Here is a 26907-nt window from a genome sequence, read left to right on the forward strand (position 1 = left end):
AAAATACTTTTATTTTCCCTATCTTTGAGATAGGAAGAGATTTCTTAAATAGAACACAGTAAGGCTAACCACAAAGAAATGATTGATAAATCTATAATAAAAATTAAAATTTCTCTTTATTAGAAGATATTATAAAGAAAGTGAAAAACAAGCTATATATTATGAGAAGATGTTTTATTGGCCCAAGAATTAACAATGCTCCTGCATATATGAAGAACTTCTGCAGATCAGCAAGAAAAAATATAAACAATGGAAAAACAGGAAAATCATTTAAACCGGCATTTCATAGAAGAAAATGTAAATGGCAAATACAAATATAAAATATTGGTCTTATTAATATGCAAGAGAACAAACTAAGATCAAAATGAAAAGCCTTTAAAGCTCTTCAATTGGCAATATCAAGAAGTCTTACAACGCCAAGTGTTGGTGAGGAAGTAGGTTAAAGAGAACTCAAGTTGAGTTTATATTAATACAACTATTGTGTAAAACAATTTGTCATTCCTTGTAAAATTGAATCTCTGCATCCCTTCAGGCCCAGTGATTTTACATTTAGGTGTATACTCCAGAAAAATCCTTGCATATGTGTACTAGGAGACATGTAAGAATGTTTATGGCAGCATCATTGAGAGTAAAAACAGGAAAGAACTTAAGTGTACACTGATAAGAAATGAATATTTATTTGTGGAATTTTGCACAATAGAAGAGTTTGAGTGGAAATGATTGATTTACAGCTACATGAAGAAGCAGTGATCAATTTCAAAAACAGATGTTGTGTGGAAAAAGCCAGATGCGGGAAATTCTGTGGTATGTCTTGCCATTTTTATACAGTTTTGAATTTAACAAAAGGACTATATTGGGGGGGGTGACAGTTAAATACAAAAAAGGCAAAGACATGATCATTACTGAATTTAAGAGAATGATTAAAATAGGTGGTATGGAATAGGAACTACACAGGGAGATAGAATGGAGTGGGTAGTGGTCTAGGTTTGAAATTGGAATACAGGTGCATGAGTTCCTATTATTATTGGGGCTCAACACGTACAAATATTCTTTTGAATGCATCAGACAGACATATGTAGATAGATCTATATATACATAGTATAAGCTATGTTCCTGACAGTTGGAATTGTGAGAAGTCCTAACTCCTACTAAATGGGAGCACTGATCTTCTTTGGTTAAATTAAACAAATTAGTTTTTTAAAATTTTTTTATTGTTATGTTAATCACCATACATTACATCATTAGTTTTTGATGTAGTGTTCCATGATTCATTGTTTGTGCATAACACCCAGTGCTCCATGCAGAACGTGCCCTCTTTAATACCCAACACCAGGCTAACCAATCCTCCCACCCTCCTCCCCTCTAGAACCCTCAGTTTGTTTTTCAGAGTCCATCATCTCTCATGGTTCATCTCCCCCTCCGATTCCCCCCCTTCATTCTTCCCCTCCTGCTATCTTCTTCTTCTTCTTTTTTTTTCTTAACATATACTGCATTATTTGTTTCAGAGGTACAGATCTGTGATTCAACAGTCTTGCACAATTCACAGCGTTTACCATAGCACATACACTCCCCAGTGTCTATCACCTAGCCACCCCATCCCTCCCACCCCACCCCCCACTCCAGCAACCCTCAGTTTGTTTCCTGAGATTAAGAATTCCTCATATCAGTGAGGTCATATGATACATGTCTTTCTCTGATTGACTTATTTCGCTCAGCATAACACCCTGCAGTTCCATCCACGTCGTTGCAAATGGCAAGATCTCATTCCTTTTGATGGCTGCATAATATTCCATTGTGTATGTACACCACATCTTCTTTATCCATTCATCTGTCGATGGACATCTTGGCTCTTTCCACAGTTTGGCTATTGTGGACATTGCTGCTATAAACATTGGGGTGCACGTACACTTTCAGATCCCTACATTTGTATCTTTGGGGTAAATACCCAGTAGTGCAATTGCTGGATCGTGTGGTAGCTCTATTTTCAACGTTTTGAGGAACCTCCATACTGTTTTCCAGAGTGGTTGCACCAGCTTGCATTCCCACCAACAGTGTAGGAGGGTTCCCCTTTCTCCGCATCCCCGCCAACATCTGTTGTTTCCTGACTCGTTAATTTTAGCCATTCTGACTGGTGTGAGGTGGTATCTCATTGAGGTTTTGATTTGGATTTCCCTGATGCCGAGCGATGTTGGGCACTTTTTCATGTGCCTGTTGGCCATTTGGATATCTTCTTTGGAAAAATGTCTGTTCATGTCTTCTTCCCATTTCTTGATTGGATCATTTGTTCATTGGGTATTGAGCTTACAAAGTTCTTTATAGATTTTGGATACTAGCCCTTTATCTGATATGTCATTTGCAAATATCTTCTCCCATTCTAGCGGTTGTTGAAAAGACTGTCTTTTTTCCATTGGATATTCTTTCCTGCCTTGTCGAAGATTAGTTGACCATAGAGTTGAGGGTCCATTTCTGGGCTCTCTAATCTGTTCCATTGATCTATGTGTCTGTTTTTGTGCCAGTACCACACTGTCTTGATGATGACAGCTTTGTAATACAGCTAGAAGTCTGGAATTGTGATGCTGCCAGCTTTGCTTTTCTTTTTCAACATTCCTCTGGGTATTCTGGGTCTTTTCTGGTTCCATACAAATTTTAGGATAATTTGTTCCATTTCTTTGAAAAAGTGGATGGTATTTTGATGGGGATTGCATTGAATGTGTAGATTGCTCTAGGTAGCATTGACATCTTCACAATATTTGTTCTTCCAATCCATGAGCATGGAATGTTTTTCCATTTCTTTGTGTCTTCCTCAATTTGTTTCATGAGTATTCTATAGTTTTCTGAGTACAGATCCTTTGCCTCTTTGGTTAGATTTATTCCTAGGTATCTTATGGTTTTGGGTGCAATTGTCAATGGGATCGACTCCTTAATTTCTCTTTCTTCTGTCTTGTTGTTGGTGTATAGGAATGCCACTGATTTCTGTGCATTGATTTTATATCCTGCCACTTTACTGACTTCCTGTATGAGTTCTAGCAGTTTTGGGGTGGAGTCTTTTGGGTTTTCCACCTAAAGTATCATATCATCTGCAAAGAGTGAGAGTTTGACTTCTTCTTTGCTGATTTGGATGCCTTTTATTTCTTTTTGTTGTCTGATTGCTGTGGCTAGGACTTCTAATACTATGTTGAAAACAGTGGTGATGGTGGACATCCCTGCCATGTTCCTGACCTTAGGGGGAAAGCTCTCAGTTTTTCCCCATTGAGAATGATATTCGCTGTAGGTTTTTCATAGATGGCTTTTATGATATTGAGGTATGTACCCTCTATCCCTATACTCTGAAGAGTGTTGATCAAGAAAGGATGCTGTACTTTGTCCAATGCTTTTTCTGCATCTATTGAGAGGATCATATGATTCTTGTTCTTTCTTTTGTTAATGTATTGTATCACGTTGATTGATTTGCGGATGTTGAACCAACCTTGCAGCCAAGGGATAAATCCCACTTGGTCGTGGTGAATAATCCTTTTAATGTACTGTTGGATCCTATTGGCTAGTATTTTGGTGAGAATTTTTGCATCGATGTTCATCAAGGACATTGGTCTGTAATTCCCCTTTTTGATGGGGTCTTTGTCTGGTTTTGGGATCAAGGTAAAGGTGGCCTCATAAAATGAGTTTGGAAGTTTTCCTTCCATTTCTATTTTTTGGAACAGTTTCAGAAGAATAGGTATTAATACTTCTTTAAATGTTTGGTAGAATTTCCCTGGGAAGCCATCTGGCCCTGGGCTTTTGTTTGTTGGGAGATTTTTGATGACTGCTTCAATTTCCTTAGTGGTTATAGGCCTGTTCAGGTTTTCTATTTCTTCCTGGTTCAGTTTTGGTAGTTGATACATCTCTAGGAATGCATCCATTTCTTCCAGATTATCTAATTTGCTGGCATAGAGTTGCTCATAATATGTTCTTATAATTGTTTGTATTTCTTTGGTGTTGGTTGTGATCTCTCCTCTTTCATTCACGATTTTGTTGATTTGGGTCATTTCTCTTTTCTTTTTGATAAGTCTGGCCAGGGGTTTATCAGTCTTGTTAATTTTTTCAAAGAACCAGCTCCTAGTTTCGTTGATCTGTTCTACTGTTCTTTTGGTTTCTATTTCATTGATTTCTGCTCTGATCTTTATTATTTCTCTTCTCCTGCTGGGTTTAGGCTTTATTTGCTGTTTTTTCTCTAGCTCCTTTAGGTGTAGGGTTAGGTTGTGTACTTGAGACCTTTCTTGTATCTTGAGAGAGGCTTGTATTGCTATATACTTGCCTCTTAGGACTGCTTTTGCTGCAACCCAAAGATTTTGAACAGTTGTGTTTTCATTTTCATTGGTTTCCATGAATTTTTTTAATTCTTCTTTAATTTCCTGGTTGACCCAGTTGTTCTTTAGTAGGATGCTCTTTAGCCTCCACGTATTTGAGTTCTTTCCAACTTTTCTCTTGTGATTGAGTTCTAGTTTCAAAGCATTGTGGTCTGAAAATATGCAGGGACTGATCCCAATCTTTTGGTACCGGTTGAGACCTGATTTATGACCTAAGATGTGATCGATTCTGGAGAATGTTCTGTGGGCACTAGAGAAGAATGTGTATTCTGTTGCTCTGGGATGGAATGTTCTGAATATGTCTGTGAAGTCCATTTGGTCCAGTATGTCATTTAAAGTCTTTATTTCGTTGTTGGTCTTTTGCTTAGATGATCTGTCCATTTCAGTGAGGGGGGTGTCAAAGTCCCCCACTATTGTATTGTTGTCAATATGTTTCTTTGCTTTTGTTATTAATTGACTTATATAACTGGCTGTCCCATGTTAGGGGCATAGATATTTACAATTGTTAGATCTTCTTGTTGGATAGACCCTTTAAGTAGGAGATAGTGTCCTTCCTCATCTCTTATTACAGTCTTTGGTTTAAAATCTAATTTGTCTGATATAAGGATTGCCACCCCAGCTTTCTTTTGGTGTCCATTAGCATGGTAAATGGTTTTCCACCCCCTCACTTTCAATCTGGGGGTGTCTTTGGGTCTAAAATGCGTGTCTTGCAGACAGCATATAGATGGGTCTTGTTTTTTAATCCAATCTGATAGCCTGTGTCTTTTGATTGGGGCATTTAGACCATTTACATTCAGGGTAACTATTGAAAGATATGAATTTAGTGCCACTGTATTGCCTTAAGGTGACTGTTACTGTATATTGTCTGTGTTCCTTTCTGGTCTATGTTGCTTTTAGGCTCTCTCTTTGCTTAGAGGACCCCTTTCAATATTTCTTGTAGGACTGGTTTCGTGTTTGCAAATTCCTTTAGTTTTTGTTTGTCCTGGAAGCTTTTTATTTCTCCTTCTATTTTCAATGACAGCCTAGCTGGATATAGTATTCTTGGCTGCATATTTTTGTCATTTAGTGCTCTGAAGATATCATGCCAGTCCTTTCTGGCCTGCCATGTCTCTGTGGATAGGTCTGTTGCCAATCTAATGTTTCTACCATTGTAGTTTACATATCTCTTCTCCCGAGCTGCTTTCAGGATTTTCTCTTTGTCTCTGAGATTCGTAAGTTTTACTATTAGATGTCGGGGTGTTGACCTATTTTTATTGATTTTGAGAGGGGTTCTCTGTGCCTCCTGGATTTTGATGCCTGTTTCCTTCCCCAAATTAGGGAAGTTCCCTGGTATAATTTGCTCCAATATACCTTCTGCCCCTCTCTCTTTTTCTTCTTCTTCTGGGATCCCAATTATTCTAATGTTGTTTCGTCTTATGGTATCGCTTATCTCTCGAATTCTGCCCTCGTGATCCAGTAGTTGTTTATCTCTCTTTTTCTCAGCTTCTCTATTTTCCATCATTTGGTCTTCTATATCACTGATTCTCTCTTCTGCCTCATTTATCCTAGCAGTTAGCATCCCCATTTTTGATTGCACCTCATTAATAGCCTTTTTGATTTTGACTTGGTTAGATTTTAGTTCTTTTATTTCACCAGAAAGGGTTTCTCTAATAACTTCCATGCTTTTTTCAAGCCCCCCTAGTATCTTTAAAGTCATGGTTCTGAACTCTAGATCCAACATCGTACTAACGTCCATATTGAGTAGTTCCTTGGCAGTCGGTACTACCTCTTGTTCTTTTTGTTGAGGTGATTTTTTCCGTCTTGTCATTTTGTCCAGAGGAGAATAGATGAATGAGAGAACAAATTGCTAACAGAGTAACAATGTCCCCAGAAAATATACTCTAAACAAATCAGAAAAGACCTGATGCTATGGGAAAAGAAAGGGAAAGAAAGAAAAAAGAAAAAGAAAAAAAAAAAAAAGAAAAAGAAAAAGATAAAAACAAACAAAAGCAGGACAAAACAAAAAAAACAGAATATGATCAAATATGATCAGGCTGGTGCATAGGTCAGTGCCACACACTAGATTTTGGGTGTATTTTGGTCTGTTAGAAGAAAGTGCCTCCCAAAATTTTAAAGAAAGAAAAACTTATATATGCACAAAAATAAGGGTTGATATGATGAAGGGATGGAATATGACTGTAAAGATGAAAATTATAAAAAATTTTATAAAAGGAATTTGAAAGTTGTTTGAAAAAAGAAAGAAGAGGATTAAAAAAACAGAAAAAAAAGGGAGAGAATGTGATCAGGCAGGAGAGTAGAACAAAGGGATACACTAGAGATTTAGGGTATATTTTGATCTGTTAGAAGAAACTATCTCAAAATTTTAAAGAGAGAACAACTTATATATATATGCCAAAAATAAGGGTAACTACTATGAAGTGATAGAATATGACTCTAAAAATGAAAAATAAAAATGTTTTTTAAAAAAGGGATTGATAAGATGTTGGTTGAAAAAGGGAAAACGAAAAATTAAAAAAAAAAAAGACAGTTAAAAAAAATTTAACTTTGAAAGACTAAAGAATCATGGTAAAAAAGCCATGGATTCTATGTGCAGTATTCCCCTAGCGCTGGAGTTCTGCCTTTCTCATTGATCGGTTTTGGTTTTGGCTGGCTGTTCTTGCTGATCTTCTGGGGGAGGGGCCTGTTGCTGTGGTTCCCAAATGTCTTTGCCAGAGGCGGAATTGCCGCGCCCTTGCCCAGTCTGGGCTAAGTAATCTGCTCGGGTTTGCTCTCGGGAGCTTTTGTTCCCTGAAGGCTTTCCATACAGCTTTGGAGGCTGAGAGTGAAAATGGCGGCCTCCCAATCTCTGTCCCGGAGGAGCCAAGAACTCCGGGCCCTGCTCCTCAGTGAGCCCCCAGAGAACAGCAGTCAGTCACTCCCATCTCCCTGGTCTCCAGCCGCACCCCGTGCTCACCTGGCCTGTGACCGAGCATTTCTATCTCTGGCACCTGACTCGGTGTGGAGTCTCCAAACCCAGCAGATCCCTGTGGTGCACTCCCACACCACTCCTCCCGGGGGAAGAAGGGGAGTCTCCCCAGATCTGCCACTTGTTGGTTCCCTGCTGGAGGAGCAGTGGCCCGACTGCCGCGGATCATGGTTTATGGCAACCCCGAGCTGAGAGCCCACGCCTCGGCTCCGTCTCTGCAGCCAGCTTCCCCGCTCTGATACCTGGGAGCTCTGCCGCATTCAGGCACCCCTGGTCTTTCTGTGACCCCAAGGGTCCTGAGACCACACTGTCCCACGAGGGTTCCACCCTCCCACTTAGCCACTGGACCGACGTCCCTCAGCAGAGCAGACTTCTAAAAGTTCCGGTTTTGTGCTCCGATGCTCTATCACTTGCCAGAAGTGGCTGACGGAGGCCCCCTCCCCCGCCCTCTATCCTCCCAAATATCACCTGGGATTCACTTCTCCGCATGTCCTACCTTCCAGAAAGTGGTCGCTTTTCTGTTCAGAGAGTTGTTGCTACTCTTTTCTTTGATCTCCTGTTGAGTTTGTAGGTGTTCAGAATGGTTTGATCCCTATCCAGCTGAATTCCTGAGACCAGATGAAATCCAGGTCTCCTACTCCTCCACCATCTTGCTCTGACCAACCAATTAGGTTTTAATATAATACAGACAGAAGGATTTTCCAAATATTTAGAATGAGAGCAGACTCCAGTAATTTGAAACAAATTATTGAAATAAGAGCTCCTGGAAGTTTCAAAGTGGATGGTAGGTGGAGGATGCATCTTAAGGTGGACCCCCAGTGACCTATGGATAATCCCCTTGAGGGTGGTCAGGGCTTCTAACCAAGAGTATAGCAAAGGTGATGGGATATCAGTCCCATGAACAGGTTACATTATAAGGTAAATGTGCTGGAATGTCACTCCTTCCATTATGTTTTGTTATATAAGACTTCATCTTAGAAAATGATAGAGAGAGGGGTACCTGGGCAGCACAGTCGGTTGAGCCCCTGACTCTTGGTTTCAGGTGAAGTCATGATCTCCCCATTTTGGGATTGAGCCCTGTGTTGGGCTCTACACTCAGTGTGGAGTCTGCTTGAGATTCTCTCTCTCCCTCTCCTTCTGCCCCTCCCCACTCACACTCTCTCTCTCTCTAAAATGAATGAATAAAATTAAAAAAAAAAAGAAAGAAAGAAAATGACAGAGAGAACTTCTCCTTCTGTCCTTGAAGAAGCAAACAACTGTGCTATAAACTGCCTACTGAGAATGTCACGTCCCAGAAAACTGTGGGCAGTCTCTAGGATCCCAAGGCTGAGAGCTAGTAAGGAGCTGGGGCTCTCACCCATACAAAGGAAATGAAGCCTTCTAACAGTCTGCTTGAGCTTGACGTGGATTCTTCTCTAGCCTAGTCTTTGGATGAGAAATTGATTGGGTCAATACCTTACATGCAGCCTTGTGACAGCCTGAGCAGAGGACCCGAATATGCTGTGCTGGAACTCAGGACCCCAAAAACATGAAGTAGTATGTGCGTGTTGTTTCAAACTGCTAAATTAGTGGGAATTTGCTATGCACAATAGAAAATGAGTACATGGATGTAACCACTTGTCTTTGTATTCCTACAACACAGCACAGTGCTTAACTCAGAGAGAGCAGAGTGTCAGTGTTTTGTGTGTGTGTGTGTGTGGACAGATGGATGAATGGAAGAGGTAAAATAGGCACCCCCCCTTCCAAACCCATCCACCAGGATGCTGAGCAAATGTTCCTGGCAACAGAGGAAGGCTTCCATCTTGGGAGGTGGGTGGTAATGAAGCCAGATCCATGAATTGGTAGGCAGGGAGAAGGGAGTGTCTGGCCCCAGACTGTTTTCTCAAGCTCCTGACACCTGGAGAAACATTCTCAACAGCAAGGACAACTTTAGCAAGAAGCCGAAGAACGTAAGCTTCAGGGCCTCTCCCTAATACCAGCTGGGAGAGTACCTAGCAATTTTGTTTTTGTAATTCTGTAATCATTTCATTTAAGAGGGCCTCATAGACTACATACACTGAAGGCTCCACAAAACCTGGATCCATCCCCAATAAAACAGTAGGGAACAGGTAGCCTAAGGGTTCACCTTTGAAGGTGCAGAATATCAAATATGATGTTTGCAAATAGAGGTGTTAGATAAGTAGTTCAACAGAATTGCTAATTCCCAGAGGAAAAATTTCTTTCATTCATTTGTTCATTCATTCATTCATTCTTAAGACTGGAGTTATTGGTTGCTTATGGTTGTTTATAAATTGTTACAGTGTATAATTGTTACTCTTCGATTTGTATACTTTTGTCCATGTGGTTAAGCCCTCTACATCAAATGAGCTATGTGAAATGTTCCTGGTTTCCTGTTTGACTTCTGCCTCTAGGTTTCCTTGAGCTTGGTATTTTCCTTAGTGATCTGGTCAGGAGGCAGGGACTTAGACCAAATCATCCAGTAAGGTCCTGTCCAGGTTAAGGATCTGATTATCTGATCTATCCAATATTTCTCAGTGAATAAATTGCTTTGTGGAAGAACAGTATCTGTTTTAGGTCATGTTGGTATCACTTGAGGACCTCATACATGTTCATATGAAAGCCAGAGTAGAAATCTGAGTCATGAAAACCAGATAGAAGTATTATTCTACAGTTGCATTGTTAGTGTAAGAAAGCAATTGATTTCTGTGCATTGATTTTGTATCCTGCCACATTACTGAATTGCTGGATGAGTTCTAGTAATTTGTGGGTGGAGTCTTTTGGATTTTCCACATAAAGTATCATGTCATCTGCAAAGAGAGAGTTTGACTTCTTCTTTGCCAATTTGAATACCTTTTATTTCTTTTTGTTGTCTGATTGCTGTTGCTAGGACTTCTAGTACTATGTTGAACGATAGTGGCGAGAGTGGGCATTGTTGTCGTGTTACTGATCTTAAGGGAAAGGCTCTCAGCTTTTCCCCATTGAGGATGATATTCGCTGTGGGTTTTTCATAGATGGATTTTATGAACTTGAGGAATGTTCTGTCTATTCATATACTCTGAAGAGTTTTAATCAGGAAAGGATGCTGTATTTTGTCAAATGCTTTTTCTGCATCAATTGAGAGGACCATATGGTTCTTCTCTCTCCTCTTATTAATGTGTTCTATCACATTGATTGATTTGTGAATGTTGAACCACCCTTGCATCATGGGGATAAATCCCACTTGGTCATGGTGGATGATCCTTTTAATGTATTGTTGGATCCTATTAGCTAGGATTTTGTTGAGAATTTTGGAATCCATATTCATCAGGGATATCAGCCTGAAATTCTTTTTGATGGGGTCTTTGCCTGGTTTGGGGATTAAGGTAATGCTGGCCTCATAGAATGAGTCTGGAAGCTTTCCTTCTGTTTCTGTTTTTTGAAACAGCTTCAGGAGAATAGGTATTATTTCTTCTTTGAATGTTTGGTAGAATTCCCCAGGGAATCCATCAGGCCCTCGTTTCTTGTTTTTTGGGAGGTTTTTGATCACTGCTTCAATCTTGTTACTGGTTATTGGCCTATTCATGTTGTCAGTTTCTTCCTGTTTTAGTCTTGGGAGTTTATACATTTCCAGGAAGGCATCCATTTCTTCCAGGTTGCTCAATTTATTGGCATATAGTTGTTGATAATAATTTCTAATAATTGTTTCTATTTCCTTGGTGTTAGTAGTGATCTCTCCCCTTTCACTCATAACTTTATTAATTCTGGTCCTTTCTCTTCTTTTGGGTAAGTCTGGCCAGTGGTTTATTGATCATATTAATTCTTTCAAAGAACCAGCTTCTAGTTTTGTTGATCTGATCTACTGTGTTTCTGGTTTCTAATTCATTGATCTCTGCTCTAATCTTAATTATTTCTCTTCTAATGCATGGTTTAGGCATCATTTGTTGCTTTTTCTCTAGTTCTTTAAGGTGTAAAGTTAGTTGGTGAATTCAGGATTTTTCTATTTTTTTGAGTGAGGCTTGGGTGGCTATGTATTTCCCCCTTAGGACTGCCTTTGCAGTATCCCATAGGTTTTGGACCAATGTGTTTTCATTCTCATTGGTTTCCATGAATTGTTTAAGTTCTTCTTTGATTTCCTGGTTGACCCAAACATTCTTGAGCAGAGTGCTCTTTAGCTTCCAAGTGTTTGAATTTCTGCCAAATTTTTTCTTGTAATTGAGTTCCAGTTTTAAAGCGTATGGTCTGAGAATATGCCCCTGCATATTCTCAATCTTTTGGTATCAGTTGAGACCTGATTTCTGAAACAATTAGAGAAACAACTCCATTTACAATAGCACCAAAACCCATAAGATCCCTCAGAATAAACTTAACCAAAGAGGTAAAGGATCTATACTCTAGGAACTACAGAACACTCATGAAAGAAATTGAAGAAGACACAAAAAGATGGAAAAACATTCCATGCTCATGGATCAGAAGAATAAACATTGTTAAATGTCTATGCTACCCAGAGCAATTTATACCTTCAACGCCATCCCAAACAAAATTCCAATGACATTTTTCAAAGTGTTGGAACAAACAATCCTAAAATTTATATGGAATCAGAAAAGACCCCAAATCGCCAAGGAAATGCTGAAAAAGAAAAACAAACCTGGGGGCATCACGTTGCCTGATTTCAAGCTATATTACAAAGCAGTGATCACCAAGACAGCATGGTACTGGCACAAAAACAGACATATAGACAAATGGAACAGAATAGAGAGCCCAGATATGGACCCTCAACTCTATGGTCAAATAATCTTTGACAAAGCAGGAAAAAATATGCAATGGAAAAAAGACAGTCTCTTCAATAAATGGTGCTGGGAAAATTGGACAGCCACATGCAGAAGAATGAAACTCGACCATTCTCTAACACCATACACAAAGATAAACTCAAAATGGATGAAAGACCTCAATGTGAGACAAGAATCCATTAAAATCCTAGAGGAGAATATAGGCAGTAACCTCTTTGACATCGGCCACAGCAACTTCTTTCAAGATACATCTCCAAAGGCTAGTGAAACAAAAGCAAAAATGAACTTTTGGGACTTCATCAAGATAAAAAGCTTCTGCACAGCAAAGGAAACAGTCAACAAAACAAAGAGGCAACCCACAGAATGGGAGAAGATATTTGCAAATGACACTACAGATAAAGGGCTGGTATCCAAGATTTATAAAGAACATCTCAAACTGAACCCTCCCCCCAAAAAACAATCAAGTCAAAAAATGGGCAGAAGACATGAACAGACATGTCTCCAAAGAAGACATACAAATGGCTAACAGACACATGAATAAATGTTCATCATCATTAGCCATCAGGGAAATTCAAATCAAAACCACAATTAGATACCACCTTACACCAGTTAGAATGGCAAAAATTGACAAGGCAAGAAACAACAAATGTTGGAGAGGTTGTAGAGAAAGGGGAACCCTCTTACACTGTTGGTGGGAATGCAAGTTGGTACAGCCACTTTGGAAAACAGTGTGGAGGTTCCTCAGAAAATTAAAAATAGAGCTACCCTATGACCCAGCAATTGCACTCCTGGGTATTTACCCCAAAGACACAGATGTAGTGAAAAGAAGGGCCATATGCACCCCAATGTTCATAGCAGCAATGTCTGCAATAGCCAAACTGTGGAAAAAGCTGAGATGCCCTTCAACTGATGAATGGATAAAGAAGATGTGGTCCATACATACAATGGAATATTACTCAGCCATCAGAAAATACCCAACTTTTGCATCAATATGGATGGGACTGGAAGAGATTATGCTAAGTGAAATAAGTAAAGCAGAGAAAATCAATTATCATATGGTTTCACTTATTTGTGGAACATGAGTAGCATGGAGGACATTAGGAGAAGGAAGGGAAAAATGAAGGGGGGAAAATCAGAGGGAGAGATGAACCATGAGAGACTATGGACTCTGAGAAACAAACTGAGGGTTTTAGAGGCAGGGGGGTGGAGTGAATGGGTTAGCCCAGTTATGGGTATTAAGGAGGACCTGTACTGTGTGGAGCACTTGGTGTTATACAAAAACAATGAATCGTGGATCACTACATCAAAAACTAATGATGTACTGTATGGTGACTAACATAACATACTAAAATAAAATTTAAAAAAAGTATTATTAATACTGTACTTCATCCCTGTTTTTATCAGTGGATTTCTTCCTTTCCTTTCTTTGATTTACTAGTTATTGGGTGTCTACTATTTTGCCAGGGTTTGGGGTCCTACTGTGTAGATGAAAAAGATTCTTTTGGAAGTCTTTATAACTCTCTCTCCTCTCAGAAGTGATAGACAATTAAAGCTATGAATCCCCAATAATTTAATGAAAGCATTCGAGTAATGTTCCATAAAAAACATCCAGCAGTCATCCCTTCCACCTTCTCCTTCTATCTGTCATGACCGGGAAAAAGACAGACTTTCTTAATTTCTGGAATGTTCTATCCTCCTTTGCTCACCACATTCTTCCCGCACTCCTATGTTTAGAAGTATCACTAAAAGTTAGCATCTGGGAAGTGAGTCCATGTAAATGCCCCATTTTCTTCCATATCTCCCAGAGCATCTGACTCCCTCCACCTCCACCCCAAGCCCTGCCACTCCTTTGAGCTTCCTGATTGCTGATTGCTGCACAGACTGCTTAATGCCTTGCAGGCTTAGCTATTACCTGCCAGACACAAGGCAAACTCAAGCTCCATATTTGTGGAAACCATTCAAGGCCCTATATTCTTCTGCATAAGTCTTATGCCTTGTATTAGTTCCCAGGACCTCAGGACTTCTGTTTCTCTTCTATGGACTCTTTTGCTACCACTCACGTTCTGCAGAGCAAATTGATTATAACATTGACATATGGGGGAATGGTGTCAGTTTAACATGGTCAATGGGAGGGCGCCTGGGTGGCTCAGTTGGTTAACATGGTCAATGGGAGTACAGAGGAAAAGACCCCAGAGCTGCTGCTGCATAACCTTGAGGAACTTTTCAGCTGTGTTTTAGGAAAATTAGAATTTTTTTCATTATAGTCAGGGCTTCCTCCCCAGGACCTCACCCCAGAAGCCTGTAGCAAGTTGCAGGAGTTCTTTGGCCACCTTAAGAGTGACACCAGCTGCTCAGAGCTCCGTAGCAGTCAGTCCTGCCCAGCACCCATTGGACCTGCTCTAAATAAAGTAGGCCGCCCACAGATCATTTTTAATGTCCAATGACACCGTGGTTCTGATGATTTTTGTTCATTCTCTGGTCACTAGGCAGGTTTGGGGTAGTGTGCCCATCCCACTCTTCCATCAGCTCCATTGTTTGTACAATACAAGGGTTTTGAAATGCCTATCTCACATCGGGGCAGAAATGCACTTCGTCAGAGCAGCTCTGCCCCTCCAGCAGTGTGCAATAATGCTCCTAGGATCTTGGAGACCTCACCTGGGTGTCCCATCGGCCTTTAGCTTGCCTGTATCACAATTATAGTGTTTATCACTTTCCATATCGTAGCTTCGTTCTGGCCACACTTGTTCCCATCATCCGAGCCCAATGAGCAGAGAACTGCTTTCTCTTAATTTCATCAGCTTCTCACCTATTGCAGGCTTTCTCCCAGCCTCTTGGCCAATGGGGTCATCGCTGTCTTTCTAGAAATCACATTGTGCCTGAGTGTCTGGGGATCGAGGCTATGTTTGCTTTGCAGGGGGAGGCTGAAAAGCCCAGTGCGACTATTTAGTTTGACACTGCCAATTTCCCCCTAAATCTGTTAATGCACCCTGGAGCTGAAAGTCATAGGCCACACACAACTGCTCCACATTGAATGGATAAACAAACCATAAATAACTCCAGGGGCACGTCATAAAACATGAGGCCAACCTGCCTTTTCCAGCCCATCAGTCTCTAAAGGCTAAAGGGGTAATGCAAGTGAAGGGGCCTCCTTCCCAGAGGCTTTAAGCAACGTGAAGCCATCAAAACTTAAACCAGGAGTTCCTCCGCTGGGAGGGGAGCAGCTGGCCTACACCTTTGCTAAAGCCAGACTGAGAGGAAGGAGGTTGTTGTAATTGAAGGAGGGAGAAAGTATAGAGCAGAGGAAGAAGCAAAAGAATGGAGACTTAGTTCTAAGAGGGATGGAGGGTCTTTCTCTGGAAAATGCTTAAAAATAAATCTTTTTGTCAATGCATACTCATGAACATATGTACTTCCGTGTGACTAGAAGACACTTTCATCTTCACCTGTAAAAAGAAAAAGAGAAAATTGTAACCAGGGTTGAAATTAGGCCAAAAACAGTTTAAAACTGGTCTGCATGTGTGTTCTCTTTAGTTCACAGAGGTTTATAAATATTTGTATGAAATGCCTTTAGAAAATATATGCATTCTACAACTTGCCATAGTCTCCACCACTCCCTAATGTCACACCAGACACTCTTCACTGTGTCTGTTACCTCCCTGGCCCCCAGAACAGCGTTTCTCAACTTTGATACTACAGTTCTTTGCAGTGGGGGCTGCTCTGTCCATTATGGTGTTCTCAGCAGCATCCTTGACCTCTGGGGAGGGCCACTAGAAGCCACTAGCTCTCCACCACCCCACACCAACCTTTTGTGACAACTAAAACTTTCCACTTGTCTCTTGGAGAACAGAATTTCCCCCAGTTGAGAATACCACTCAAGAAATATGTGATGTTACCATCCATAGGCTGAAGGTTTTCTGAGGCTGCTGGCACTAGCTACTTAGTGCCAGTCCCAGGGCTGATTCTGTGAGTTCATACTCCTATCACAGTGCTCCCTCTCCCACAGTGTGGACAATGAATCTCCAAATTCCTTATTTTCCTATTATATTCCCTGAATCTGATGAACAGCATTTATCAGAGGTAGTATACTTGCTGGTTTCAAAATACAGTTTGGGGTAAAATGGCCAGTTGTATAACTTCGTGGTGACTCCATCATGTCTGAACTCAGTTTCCTCATCTGTTCAAGGGAGCCATGGTGGTCCCTGATTTCAAGCCATTCTGTACTAGTACGGCCAGAGTGGTGGTTGAGGTGGGCATTTTCTGATTGGCTAGTGCTTATGATATATTTGTTGTTAAATATTTCAAATATCTTCCTATTTATCAGGCTGCTGTGAGGATTAAGTAAGATGATACAGTGATGGTCATATTCTAAACTCATGACACTGTTCCCTATTATTTTTATTGCCCAAAGTCACAATCAGGTAAAAAGAGGAAGCCATCTACCACTTTGACCTTATGTCCTGCCTCAGCCACAGAGGAGAAGTCTTGTGCTTTCTCTACTTTGGGCTCATTCATGCCTCAGGGTCTTTGCACTTCCTGTACTTGCCTCTTATTTGTCAGTGATTTGTGAAATATGACATTATAATGACATTATAATATTAATAATTTGATTATATAAAGTGTCCTTGGTGAAGTATATATAGCATGTGATATGTCTGGTTCAAATTAGGGCTGAAAATATTTAAATATGAGCACATTTAAACATTTATTTTTATTTATTTGTATGTTAACTTACTAATTGCTCACTTTGTTCCAAAACTGCTTTATTATGAGAGATCTAATTTGGATTTGGTTCTTGAGATAAAGGCCTATGAGTTTATTTAACCCACAAATTCAATGTGATCCAAAAGTAATAACCTCTTGGTGACTACACTGGGTAGAGCCTGTCTGGAGGAAAGGATTCATCCCAGCATACAGCACCTTAGGAGGGCAGACAGAGATGGAACAGGGAGCAGGGTGTATAGGATGGTATAGGACTTAGAATCTTTATCATATGAGGAATTCTCGAAGGACTTGGAGATATGATATTAGTCTTGAGAAGAAAAGAATGAGTCTGTGTCTGAGAAATGCCTTCAACTATCAAGGACTTTCAAATGGAGCAGGCGGTGCTGTTTTCTAAGGCTGAACCAGGATGGATACCCCAAAGCTACAGTGATGCAGATTCTCATGCAATAAAAGGGATGGTTTTTTTAAATTTTATTTTATTTTATTATATTGTGTTAGTCACCATACAGTACATCATTAGTTTTTTTAAAAAATTTTATTATGTTATGTTAATCACCATACATTACAACATTAGTTTTTTTTTTTTAAAGATTTATTTATTTGAGAGAGAGAGAATGAGAGAGCACATGAGAGGGGGGAGGGTCAGAGGGAGAAGCAGACTCCCTGCCGAGCAGGGAGCCCGATGCAGGACTCGATCCAGGGACTCCAGGATCATGACCTGAGCCGAAGGCAGTTGCTTAACCAACTGAGCCACCCAGGCGCCCACATCATTAGTTTTTGATATAGTGTTCCATGATTCTTTGTTTGCATATAACACCCAGTGCTCCATGCAATACATGCCCTCCTTTATACCCATCACTGGGCTAACCCATCCCCCCACCCCCCTTCCCTCTAAAACCCTCAGTTTGTTTCTCGGAGTCCATAGCCTCTCATGGTTCGTCTCCCCCTCCGATTTCCCCACCTTCCTTTTTCCCTTCCTTCTCCTAATGTCCTCCATGCTATTCCTTATGTTCCGCAAATAAGTGAAACCATATGATAATTGACTTTCTCTGCTTGACTTATTTCACTTAGCATAATCTCTTCCAGTCCCATCCATGTTGATGCAAAAGTTGGGTATTCATCCTTTCTGATGACTGTATAATATTCCATTGTATATATGGACCACATCTTCTTTATCCATTCGTCTGTTGAAGGGCATCTTGGCTCTTTCCACAGTTTGGCTATTGCGGACATTGCTGCTATGAACACTGGGGTGCATATGGCTCTTCTTTTCACTACATCTGTGTCTTTGGGGTAAATACCCAGGAGTGCAATTGCTGGGTCATAGGGTAGCTCTATTTTTAATTTTCTGAGGAACCTCCACACTGTTTTCCAAAGTGGCTGTACCAACTTGCATTCCCACCAACAGTGTAAGAGGGTTCCCCTTTCACCACAACCTCTCCAACATTTGTTGTTTCTTGCCTTGTCAATTTTTGCCATTCTAACTGGTGTAAGGTGGTATCTAATTGTGGTTTTGATTTGAATTTCCCTGACGGCTAATGATGATGAACATTTTTTCATGTGTCTTTTAGTCATTTGTATGTCTTCTTTGGAGACGTGTCTGTTCATGTCTTCTGCCCATTTTTTGACTTGATTATTTGTTTTTTTGGGACAATTTCTAAGCAAAGATTTCTAACAGAATACACACTGTCTTGTGAGGTCCCATGTTTCCCTTCACCAGTGAGACTCAGATAGAGGCTCAGTGGACACCCGCAATGATACCGTATGGAGAGTTTGTCCTCTCTGGTCCTCTAGGACATGGGTCAGGGAGAAGGTGTGGCTGGGATGCTCAACCAGCCCAAGTGGCACCTGTTACTAAGACAGTAGCCCTAAGAGGTCCTAAGCCAATGAAAGGGAGTCAGGTGGTATACTCAGGAGTGACATAGAAGGATGGAGAGCCAGGTGTGTCATGAATAAGTTACCAAACATGATGGGCAGAACAATCAGGAAGCACGATAAAAACAGTAGGGGTGGGTGGAGACAAGTGGGATCTGATTTCATGAACTCAGTCCATTGGTAGTAGCATGTTGGAATAGCTGTAAGTAATAGGTGATTCATGGCTGAGGCTTGACAAGGTCTTCAGGGAACTGGTCACCACAGCCATAGGGGAATCAGAGTGAAATAGACAGGATGTGTAGTAATATACAAGAGTGGTCCAGTATATATGTGTAACCCATGTTTCTCTAGATTTCATCCTTCAGGGTATGCAAATAGAGTGATCCCAAATTCACTGCCTCTCACTGCTACCCCAGAACTGTAGCTCCCAGCTAATAATTTCACATGTGCTCTTGAACAAGTCTGATCAACTCCCCAGAGGATCCACTGAGCACTCCTCCTACTTCTCTGGGGGACCACTAGTCTCTTTGGGTGCTCCCACCTCTGCTGGGCATCACTTTTACTCTAGCTAAGTATCACCAGCTCTGCCCCTAGATGCCATGCTGCACTTAAAATCTTTTCTCCCCTGCAACTAACCTCAGGGCTTGGTTATTTGGCCAGATTTCTTATTCCCAACTCATTCATTTTGATGTATCCTTTCCCAAGATATTTTTCAGTCCCTCAAGGAAATAGATTCTGAAAAGTGGGTCTAAACTGAGAGTGGGTGTAACCTTACCTAATTACTAGTTTGAACACTTACTGTAGACATAAAACAAATGTCATTTATGTGATCTATTCAAAGGAGTTCAAAACAGTAGAAGCTAGGAGTGGAGGATAAAGAGAGATGATGGGGGGTGGGTGGGTGGGGGGAGAGAGAGAGAGTTCATGCTCAGCTGGAAAGCAAAAGAAGTAAGGGGTGCCTGGTGGCTCAGTTGGTTAAGTGTCTGCCTTAGGCTTAGATCATGAGCTCAGTGTCCTGGGATGGAGCCCCATGTCAGTATCTCTTCTCAGTGGAGAGTCTGCTTCTCCCTATCTCTCCTTCTGTTCCTCCCCCCTACTTGTGCTCTTTCTCTCACTCTTCTCTCAGATAAATAAATAAAATAATAAAAAAAAGAAGTGAGCATTCCAAGCCCCCTATATTTTCCCTGTGCTATATGAGAACTTCATGTCACTTGATGCATCAAAAGTGATTAATGGTCTTGGAACAAATGCTATTCTGGTATAGATTCTGAAAGTCATGTCCTTCATGTTCTGGAGTTTCTAAGAATTTCCAGAAAAGGTATTTCAGTAACTTGCATTAGCTCTCTAATGCTATTAAACTGTGCTCACAGAGATGTCCATGGACAGATGAATGGACAAAGAAGATGTGGTATATATATACAATGGAATATTACTCAGCCATCAGAAAGGATGAATACTTACCCTTTACATCAACATGGATTGAACTGGAAGGTATTATGCTGAGTGAAATAAGTCAGTCAGAGAAAGACAATTATCATATGGTTTCACTCATATGTGGAATATAGGAAACAGCACAAAGGATCATAGGAGAAGGCAGGGAAAACTAAATGGGAAGTCATCAGAGAGGGAGACAAACCATGAGAGAATCTTAACTATAGGAAACAAACTGAAGGTTGCTGGAGAGGAGGGGGCTGTGGGGATGGGGTAACTGGGTGATGGGCATTAAGGAGGGCATGTGATGTGATGAGCACTGGGTGTTAGCTGCAACTGATAAATTGTTGAAAAGTACATTTGAGACTAATGATGTACTATGTGTTGGCTAATTGAATTTAAATACAAAATAATAAAAAAATAAACTGTGCCTACTATCTAGAATTGCTTGCAAATGATTACTCTAAAGCCCATGTCATATCCTGAGCCCATTTCTGAATCAAAACCCAATGGAGATGGAGAATAACTGCTATATTCTCCATGCCCTGTGGAGTTTATGAATATGCTTTGACCGATTAAACTAGGTGGTTACTCTACCCTGCATCTCAATTTCTCATATTTTTTGATAGCTAGGGATGAGTCGTTACTCAGTCATTCCAGTGAAGCTAATTTTGGTTCCAACAGAAAACACAAGGAAAAGCCATCAACCAGTCTTTTAACCTGCAAAGTCTTCTCCTTTGGGTGACCCCTGTTCTCACTGGGTGTCCTCAGGGTGGTGGGGCTGGGTCTCTTTTCAAAGTCACCTAAATCCTGGTGAGGACTGAGCTAGCTTATCTTCTTATACTCCTTGTTGGAGGGCGTGAGTGAGAACAGGGCAAAGGCAGAGAGCTAGGAAGAGGCATCTTTAGGGTCAGCAAGAAACTGTCAGGAAGGGGTAATAGGATACAAAATATTGGAGGGTGAGACAAGTTTTTTTGTTTTGTTTTGTTTTTTTGAGAGAGAGAGAGGGCAAGGGGGGTGGCAGAGAGAGAGAATCTCAGGCAGGCTCCACATTCAGCATAGAGCCCAACACGGGCCTCGATCCCACAACCCTGAGATCATGACCTGAACTCAAATCAAGAGTCAGGTGCTTAATCGACTGAACCACCCAGGTGCCCCTTGGGGGTAGAGACAAGTTTTCTATATAAACTCTTTTCCTGTTTCTTTATAAAAACACTGAGCTCAGCTCAGCCATTTTTGTCTGTTGATCATGGTTGCTGAGCTAGTAGACACTGACAGATAGAAATGGACCCATTATCCCATTTTATATAAGAGAAAATAAAACCAAGGATCAGGATGTTAACATTTTTTCCCAGAATCACAGCAGCTATTAAGTGGGAGGGTCAGGCTTGCAACTTAGGATTTAAACTAGTTTGTTTTCTTTTTTAAGATTTTATTTATTTATTTTGAGAGAGAGAGAGCACGTGAGCAGGAGGAGGGGCAGAGGGAGAGGGAGATAGAGGATCTCAAGCAAACTCCATGCTGAGCACAGAGCCCGTGGGCTCCATCTCATTACCCTGAGATCATGCCCTGAGCCTAAATCAAGAGTCAAATGCTTAACTGACTGAGCCACCCAGGCACCCCAAACTAGTTTTAAAACTGTTTTTAAATCTGGCTTTATACAGGCCTGTCTGACCCCAACAGCCCAGCTCTTAGCTACCAACTGAACTGACCTGGCATATATAATTTTTCTTGTTTGCTTTGAATTGTAGCAGATACCACTCTGGCCTTTTAAGGCACAGAGGTAAATAGGCAGATTCTTTTGGTTTTCTGAGAAGAAAAGACAACAAAATCAATCATTGTAGCATGAAGGAAGGGGACTATGGATTCAGATAAACCACTATTGAAATAGAGCAAATGAACAACCATATAAAGCACTTTAAGCATTGTGGAAAGAAAGGATTTAATTAAGAATTAGTCCACTGCTTGAGATTTATGGAAAGGACTCTGGGCTCCTCATCAGTTCTCATTTGCCAGAAGGATCCTTGATTTATGCCCTTTGGGGTTGTGAATCCTTCCTTGGCAGTTCTGTCCCTCCTGGGGACCACAGCCTGATTTTTGCATAACTAGCTGTTGGTGGAAGTGTCACCAGAAATGGGCTATGGCCACCTAGCCAGACCACCACATGCTTCCTCTCCTGGGTGTCCATGGCACTTCTTACATGTTCCATTCATATTTGCTTCCCCTACAGCTGGTTCAGTGTGCACCCCCTGCTGGTTTGGGCATAAAAACTGGGAAAATGCAGAAATCTGCTCCCCTGCAACATACAAAGGAAGCCTGGGATCATTGCCTGTTTCCATTGAGGCACTCAGCGTCTTTATGAGAATGAATAGAATTGTTACTTCAAATAATGCTCAAATCATTCAGTATTGGGGGATCTGAGTGGTAGAGGAGGGAAATTAAAGTGTGTGATTAAAATTAACATTTAAAATGAAAACCAGATGGTTTTCAGAAAATATACATAAGTGAGCGGATGGATGAGTGAATGTGGTCAGATGTTGAAGGAACCCTCTGACACGGTGGCCACAGGAGAAGCTAAGCTCCACGACTAAATGGGATTCTGTCCATTGTTGTCCTCACAGCCCATGTGCCATTCCATAGAGATGCTCAGTAGCAAGGCTGGCTCAGTGAAGGACTCAACTGAGTGAGGCTCAGATCTTATGAACTAAGCAAAATTAAAAGTCAGTAGAGAGAATAGACTTGGCACTGAGTAGGTCCGGGTCTGAGTGCTCTTCACAAAATAGTTCAGTCCTGTCGGAATAATGTAGGGCAACACTGGCACTGGACGAGAGCCTCACATCCTGATTCCCAGGCCTGGGCCAATTCAGTATGACCACAGGAGTTTCACTTCTACTCTTCTCTTAGCCTCAGTTTCCCCTGTCAGTCAAATAAGATTGGATTAGGTGGTCCCTAACAACCCTTGGAGGCGTGTGATTAGATAGAGTTGGGAAAACTCAGAAAAAGCCAGGATCCATGTGAGAAGGAGGTGGGAAGTATCCAGAGTGGAAAGGAGGGTGTGGCACCTTTGAAAGGCCCCCATCTTTTGTCTCCATCTTGCCCCAGCTTCTTCTCCTCCTCTCCACTCTCCAGGATGCGGCACAGGCTCTTTGTTTAGTCTCTACTCTGCCTGGTGCTTATGTTTCTTGGCATCAGGTTGGCAGGCACCCATTGGAGCAGCACAGAAGGGGCATCTCTGAGCAGAGCAGATGAGGACAGAGGGCACAGATCTTGACGTGGTGCCGGGCTGTGCCAGGCCAGAGTCACAGGGCAATCTGTGTCCCGGCCAGAGCCAGGAAGTGGCAGAGGCAAGCCAAATGAACACCCTGGGTCCCTCTGGACTCCAACCAGCACTGGAAATTTTCACGAATGCTAAATCCTCTTGCTACTTTACAGGAAAACTCACCCTTGAGCCATCTTTCCTTTAGCAGTCCCAGTTTGTTTTTCCAGTGACCTTCTGCCTTCCCCATCACTGCGATCTGCCCTTGGGCATATGGGGCTAAATTGACGATGTTGTTGAATACCCAGACACACTCACATAGAGACAGGAGTGAAATCACATGACCACAAACACCCACGCTCTCCCATAGACCAAAACACATTTGCGTGCTTCCTGGCCTCACCCCCAAAATAAATTTCTGATCATTGAAATTTAAAAAGAACCAAGAAAATTCCAAAAGCAGAGTTTCTTGCCACATGAATACCTACATTCAAGACCCATCCTCATTCTAATTCATCATCACCATCATTATTTTGTAGAGTAAACTCATAACAGCGACTCATAAACTTATCTTGGCATTTCAGATTTTATTTTCTAAGAATTTCCATGGAATCCATCTGTTTCTGTGATCCAATGAAATCATCTGGCAGAGACTGGAAAGATGTGTACAAGTATGTACCACTTTCTGGATCATCATTACTGCTATTTATGGTTATCAATAATGACAAACATGAGGATTGTGCTCGAACACAAGAAGTGGTAGTAAGAACACCAGGCTTGGATTCAGAAACCTTGCTTCAAGTCCCTATTTCCAGCTATATGGTTTTAAACAGATAGTGTAATCCCTTGGAACTTCAGTTACCTCCTTGGGAAAACTGGAATGACAAAGTCTACCTAAAAGGTTTAAAATGAGGTTTAAGGGAAACAATATAGGTGAGAGTACCTGGCACAAAAAGATATCCAGTCACATGTGCATTAACTGTGATTCAACCACACTCATGCAGAGTTAATAAATCTGAAGGCTTTGAAAGCCTAACTAACCATATTTTCCCACTTGGTCCTGTTGATAACTATTGTTCAAGATGACATCTGTGAAGCATTGCAGGATTTTGGTGTGTTCCACGAGTAACCAAATCAAGATGAAACCATATGGTTTTTATATTGCAGGGATTACTGATTTTCAAGAAATTAGCAGGCAATAAAATAATTTGTGTATGAGGCAATGCTGAGATTTCAGATAACAAATGCAGCCAATTAACCAGAATAATTCAGTCTTACTGACACAATCATTTCCATGTAAAGAGCCACACCTGCCAAACTCAGAAAAACAGATCCTTTGTGATTTTTTTCCTGGATCTCTAGCATTGAAGAGCTGCCACAGGGAAAGGAAATGCTCTTTTCAGTTCTCTTTAATTCCTTTGACCCACATTCATCAAGATACTGAACATTTTCAGAATGGCTGGACTTCCTTCCTCATTCTCTACTGTAGTCACTCTGCTACCTAGAGGCTATTGAATGGGACACGACAAAGTTCACTTTTCTCTCAGACACCAACTGGGCTTTCCTTTGAATTTGATTCCCAAAAATATTTGTAGCCTTAATACTTCAGTCTTCCATTTAAAGTCATAATTCAAAGAATTTTTTGAGAAGATTTCAATCTGGTTGCAGAAGCTTCTGACAAGATAGCATGAGAGGCACTTATGTGACCTGTGCGGTCAGTCCCTGCAGGTGAGCTCCTAGTGGGGCTGGGCCGTGGCTGGACAGGAACCAAGTTGACTGGAGAAATATGTGGGTGACTTCTTCGTCATCGTCGGGGCATCTCACACCTAGAAAATTGGGGTTGCTATACCCTTCTGGATCAGCAAGAGGTGTTAAGCCCCCTCTCAACTCCCTTTCTGCCTCTTGGCTCCTTTTGAAAGCCCATCCAGTTATTATCCCTTGATAGAGCTGGATCTGATCAAGAAATAATTTTTAAAAGTGACAGATGAAGTGCTGCGAGAGATAGAGACATCCCCTTCAAGGAAACTCTTCAGTCTTCCTAGATGCAAAGGGAGACAGGAAAGTCTTTTCTCCATTTTTTGATTTTTTTTTTTTTTGAGTTGGCATGGACATACCTTTCTTTAATAAACATGCATGTAGTTTAATTTTCCAGAAAATAGCATAGTTTACCTGAAATTTTTGATTTTTGAATCAGTTCTGTGTACAAAACATAAATACAAACAACTAGATATAGTCAGGCATCTCAGAAATTTTAAACATTTACTAAACCTCATTGTTCAGATAGATATCATTTTGGGGGACTTGAGTAAATATATTTCACCTCCCAACTTTGTAATCCTAGATCAACTACCTCAAATATGATAGAACCTAGACCCTCTAATGTTGGGGTCCAATAACACTTTCGCTTGTGGTTCTTGTAGTTAACACAAAACAAGCAAACATAAAACCAACTTGAGAATCCACATTGGGTTATCCAGCCTGACAATCTGTGTCCTTTACTTGGAGAATATAGCTTATATTTAATGTAATTACTGCTATAATTGAGTTTATATTTGCCTTTCTATTATTTGTTTGCTATGTGGTTCATCTGTTTTCTCTTCTTTTGTATTTTACCCTTTCTTGCCTTATCCTGGATTAAAAATATATTATTATTATTCCATTTTTTCTTCTGTGAACATATTTTTTTTACTATTTTTTAGTAATTATCCTAGAGATTACAACATGTAGTCTTGATTTATTATGGTCAAAACATTATTATTTTAACCACTACCTCAACACTGCTAGAACCTTCTGATTTTATCACTTCCTTTTGCTAAGCATTATTTTTGTCATTAATTTTAGTTTTATGTATATTTTTAAATGTATAAAATATTGCAATTATTGTTTTGAAGAATAATGTTAATTTAGTTTTACCCACATATTTACCTCTTCCAGCGTTCTTTACTTTTCCTGCAGTTGCAGTTTTTATCTGGGATGATCTTTCTTTTATTTGAATAACTTTTGTTGTTGTTGTTGTTATTTCCTGTAGTGCAAACCTGGTAATGCAAACTCTGGTGTGTTTGTTTCTGAAAAAATATTTTTCTTTCAGTTTACAGTGTATTTTCACTGGTTATAGAGTTCTATTAGATATTTATGTTCTTTCAGTACTTAACTATGTCTCCTATCCCCTCATTGTCTCCTGGCTTTCATTGTTTCTTTTGAGAAGTCAGCTGTCAGTCTTATAGATGCTCTTTTGAAGGTACGTGTCTTTTTTCTTCTGGGTATTATTAAGATTTTCTCTCTGCTTTTGGTTTTCAGCAGTTTGGCCGTTTTGTGCTGGACATGTTTTGTTTTGTATTTATCTTGCTTGGGTTTCAGTTAGCTTTTTGAATCTATGTGTCTTTTATTAATTTTTGAAAATTCTCAGCCATTATTTCTTCCAATATTGCTTCTGAGCCGTTTTCTTCTTTTACTCCTTCTGGGATGCCAATCATACCTATGTTAACCTTTTGACATGTTCCATGTGCCTCCTACAGTCTTTGCATTCTTTTTTTTTTCCTCCCTCAACCT

Source organism: Phoca vitulina, unplaced genomic scaffold (assembly GCF_004348235.1).
Source record: "Phoca vitulina isolate PV1807 unplaced genomic scaffold, GSC_HSeal_1.0 scaffold1, whole genome shotgun sequence".
NCBI lineage: Eukaryota > Metazoa > Chordata > Mammalia > Carnivora > Phocidae > Phoca > Phoca vitulina.